Source organism: Clupea harengus, chromosome 3 (assembly GCF_900700415.2).
Source record: "Clupea harengus chromosome 3, Ch_v2.0.2, whole genome shotgun sequence".
In the NCBI taxonomy this organism is placed as follows: domain Eukaryota; kingdom Metazoa; phylum Chordata; class Actinopteri; order Clupeiformes; family Clupeidae; genus Clupea; species Clupea harengus.
In genome coordinates, this window is record NC_045154.1 from 25,361,000 (window position 1) to 25,365,999 (window position 5,000).

General features: G+C 41.4%; 1 protein-coding gene across 1 annotated transcript in view; it reads right to left on the minus strand.

The window, feature by feature from the left end:
* The window catches only part of slc1a2b (solute carrier family 1 member 2b), a 34,594-nt gene extending 32,160 nt beyond the window's left edge, over positions 1-2,434 (minus strand). The window contains exon 1 of the mRNA XM_012828111.3: positions 2,196-2,434. The gene's annotated coding sequence lies outside the window, so the exon portion shown is untranslated. The remainder of the gene's footprint in view (positions 1-2,195) is intronic.
* Between the last annotated feature and the right edge of the window lie 2,566 nt (positions 2,435-5,000).

Sequence of the window (5,000 nt, forward strand, 5' to 3'; positions counted from 1 at the left end):
TTGCGCAGGCTGATGCACATACAATGCATGTTCCATTTGCACACGGTAAAACGGCTCTCCTCTCCATCACACTATTTAATCATAGATCTTTGCATGCCACCCCAACCCCCCACCCCCACATTGGGTGCGGGGTCATCTGTACCCTTTAACCCCCCATGACAGCAGGCCTGTCCAGGAACACGTAATCTACCAACAATCTGAATAACACAGCTCATTTCCAGTTTGCCTTGGCATATACTGAAGCTGTATGAGAATGGTGAGCATACAAAGAAGGTTCTTCTCCTGCGGTCACAGCCTTGACATCAAGCACCAATGACTATTCCACTAATACAGATTTAATGAATGACATCATAGGTTCCAGGATAACTGTTAATGATCATGAATACATTAAAAAAAACACTCTCAGACAAACACACATCCACATTGTGCACTTGAGTGTGTTGGCGACTGCCTTTCCTCAAAGTGTGTATGTCTGAGAGTGTGTGTGTGTGTGTGCGGGCGTGCATACTTGAGCATGTAAGCTACTGTCTTTCCCTCACAGTGTATGTGTGTGTATGTGTTGACTTGAGTTGGTGAATGTGTTCATGTCTAAGCTTGGCCTCTGATTGCATTGGCTCTCAGTTTGCCTTTTTTTTGCAATTACACAATATGGCAAATATTCCATCAGACATTAGCCAGAGGGCAGGTTTCAGAGTACAAATACAACACTCCACTGCACCCACACACTTGCTTGAGACACACACATTATTGATCCCAGTATATGATAAAACAACACGAGTGTCCTTAATCAGTAAAGAGAGCTCCATGTATCGATAAACATAATCTTTGCCGCGCGTGCGCGCGCGGGCGCGTGTGTGTGACTAACATAATGACAATACTCCATACAGAATTCGTGCCACTGTAAATAATATTTGAGATATACACGTCCCTGGAATGTGTGAAATTTAGTCTATTTCTCTTCTAGTTCATTTAAAAAGCGGCGTGCATAGCTAATTCTACTCAAAAGCTTCTTAAACCATGACTACTCTAAATTCACTTAAATGCTTCATTACATAAATTAATTATCTGCCAGTAGGCAAAATGTTCAGTGATGTATTAGTCTGATTTGTGTTTTAAAAGTAGGCCTATTTTCTAGATGCTCTTGACACATCTGCGTTCATATTTTTTTCCTAAGAGATAATTATGTCTGCCCAAGCTTGTGATAGCACCTTGGCATTTCAGCGCAAAGTGAGGAGTTTAATTAACGCTGCTGAAATGCTATACGTTTTCCTGAAAAGCGAGAAGTTTTTTTTTAGGAAGGTTCATATGGCAGTAGGCTAAGCTTTTGTCTGCTTTTGGACAATTGCCTGTTCCACAAAGTGCAATAATGTATTTTTTCCAATATCAGGTGAGGAATCTCCGCTGTGGTTTGCGCCATGCCTCGCGCAGCTCCGATGTAAACAAAGCGCATGCAGCCATAACGTTACTGTTTGGCACCAACGCAAAGCGGACCAAAAGCAAGCGGATCACATTAACTGGATTAAACCTGATAGAGCAATAAAAGCAATGCTACAGTGATTCTTTCGTTTACAACAGATTGTTGCCTTAAGGTTTTACACAGAGGCTGGCAACGCTTTTGTGACAATTCAAGAATGGCTTGCCCCTAACGACATTCACCTAGCAAGCTGATAGTGTGAGAAACTAAGAAATTAAGCAAATGTTGTATTGGTTTCTGCTTGCGTAAAATATTTATTTGTTGGATTGGTGTTAAAGTGTTGAACGTGTCCTCTTCGTGTGAACGGCACACTGATATGCATGATATGTCAAGTGACTTCAGGTGTTACAAGCAATACATCAAATAATAGCCTAGTGTTGTTATGGCTACAGTGTATTGTTTTTCAGTTAGCATACATATTAAAACACCGTACACCTTCAAACACATTATTATTATTTATTATTATTTATTAATATTACTGTTGGTGATGGTAGTGCAATCTACCAATAATAATAATAGCAGCAACAGAAGCAGTAGTAGTAACTTAGTAGTAGTAGTAATAGTAGAAGTAGTTGATAGTGATAGTAATGGTGCCACATGACACTATTAACTATCTGCAATAAGTTATTACAGTGAAATAATTGGGTAAGTAGATGATCCATGTCAACAACTAAGCCAGCCAAACCCGGACCGAATCGTGTGGAAGTCAAAGAAAACTCACCTGCGCTCTCGACCCCAGGAGGAACTATTTGCAGCAGCAGGTTCTGTTCAGTCTTCTTTCCCTTGTGCTTTCTTGCATCCGCTTACGAAACGTTGAGCCGTAGGTAGGGTTAGCCCTCAGTGCGTCCTGGACATGAGAGAACTCCGCAGCTGTGCAATCTGACGGATCTGTGTATGTGTAATCCGTGAAGCTCCGCGCTCAACAGTCCAACTGAATGAGGAGGATCTGCGCGCGAACTTGCTCTCGGGCGTTTACGTTTCCCCCTTCTCCTCCCCTGTTCTCCTCCTCCCCCTATTTTCCCTCTCCTGTGCGTTGGAATGATAATGATGCTAGTTTGGTCAACCTAAAGCCTTTCTTTGTATTCCTAAACGTTATGTAGGCTAACCTTTCTATTCGAAGGCACAAATGTCGACATGTCGATTGGTTAAACTAAAGAAATTTGAGTCATTTGAATGATTTTGGCTATTTTCAATGTTAGATCTACATGGTTTCATCTTTTAGGTAATGTTAGTTTACTTATCTGCCAGAACAGCTGATGGTCTTTGGAGGTAAGTGTGTCCTCTGAAACAATGCTTACCATGGTACCAAGGGCTGCACCCTGGCATCCTTTGTTCTGTTGGAATGAGGTGGCACTAGGTTACAGCAGGCCCTAACTGGGCTGCTGTCCGATGAGAGGTCAATCTTGAAATTGTAGTATCACGTGGATGGTCATCCTGTTCGGTTCAGTCACTTTCATCCCTTCTCATCTGGTAAATGGGTGGCCCTGGCCTGTGGTAAGCTGGCTGTAACGTTGCAATGCAAAAAAAAAAAAAAAAAGCAGATGGATACATTACTGTGTGGAGACGCACCTGTGTTAAAAAGGAGAACCTGAGTTGACACTAGGCTGAAAAGCATTCCAAACCAGAGCCCATTTTTCATCAAGCTGCTAAACACATACCATGGCAGCGCCCGTCATCACATTGGTGTTGAGTAATGTTGATGTCCAACATGATGAATACAGACAATTAAGATCTTGCCTTCAAGAGGCATCTGACAGTCAATCACTGTCAATCACACAATATGGGTCTGCCTGCGCCTGTACAAGTCTGAAGGCACCAGTGTTGCATAGACACACATCTGAACTTCTGCTCAATTCACGACACAGTCCTTCAGCATGCATTACTGTATATAGGAAATTGATGAGCATGCTTGACTGCACACTTGGCTCAACACAAGGGATTACAGAGGGGGGGGGGGTTGTTGTGAAGAGGTTGTATACAACACCTGTCACACCCCATAAAAAGATACAGGCAAATGTATGAAACCTTGGTAGAAATGTTGATCTATGATGTACACAGGTATATGCAGAATGCCTATATCTATGCATTACTAGACACGGCATTATCATCACCACTAATGCATTGTGTATTCTTACTTTGCAGGTCCATTTGTATCATTCGGTAAGAAAAGGGTCATTGGAGCAGGCATTACATGCAGAACATGAACGTGGACATCTGGACAGTCTAATCATGTACTATTAAAATGGGTTTGTGATGTAATCATGTGGTCGTTTATTGCATAATCACAGTTATTTGTTGATAACAAAGTCACAAAGCAATCTTTCATTTCAGTATTGAGTGACAAAGAATTTTTAATATAGTAAAGAAGTAATGTTGAGATCTATTTTAGCTAAAATAAAAAAGAGCCTTTTTTTCCTTAGTTACCACTGAAATGACTTCCATTTTTGTCCCATCAGACTGGTATTATGCTCTTTCTAATTCTGTGTTTGCCCTACTGCTCAACACCATGAACACCTTGTGCAGACCTCTCGTCCATAACAGGGAATAGCATCAACAATAAACTCCAACAACTGAATATCATGATGCGCCTGACTCTTACCCAAACACCTTTTATGGTTTGCTTTTATACAGGTTCACACTTCTTTTACGGGTGTTGTTTATTAAGCCTCCTGTTCTGTTTACTGCTTTTGTCTTTTGCTGTGCCTCTCCGATTTTATGTGGTGTTAACACTGTGAGCCCATGTGCCACAGGACAGCTCATTAAGTTTTCCTCTTCCAAAGATATATCTAGCATCCAAATATTCACGTACTCTATAAACCCATGATGGCACAACAACACAGTCACAGCCATTGCCTAATAATGAATGCTTTCTGTAGCCACATTGTTATTGCGTGACAAATTCCTCCCTTGGCCAGCTTTAATGCGGGCATGAGTAGGAGGGAGATTTAAGGATAACACATAAGAGGACCTCACAGCATTCATGTCATTCATTTAAGGTATAATGCCGCCATTCCTCTTCCAATTAAACTTTTCCGTCAACATACACAGTATCATAGGGGTGTGTTCTCTCTCTTGGACTGTATTATCTTTGGCATTCCGATGTTTCTCGGAATAATCCTGTTAAGAGCTGTTGAGAGCGCATGTGGTTAACTCCCTGTTATATCTGCCAAAACAGCAACATATGTCTCGTATCTTATCAATAGTTCATGCTGTATTTTGTAGGGAAAGAGTGTACAGAACTTTGGCCAACACAAGACAACCAGACCTGACTAGCACCTTAATGTTCTTCTCCCCATGCACCGTCAGGGATCACTAGGGATAAGACATCTATACTGTTTAAATCAGTACTCTCAGACTAAAATAACAAGCCCCATTATACTAGTGATTATCATGGCACATTAGTTTGAAGGTGTCTGGTGTTCTGATCTGATCTGATCTGATCGAATATGAAATATTGATGATCTTAAGACTTTTTATGGGGATCTCCCTGTATGCTGTTCAGCCCTGTAGGAGTCTGGGTGACTGG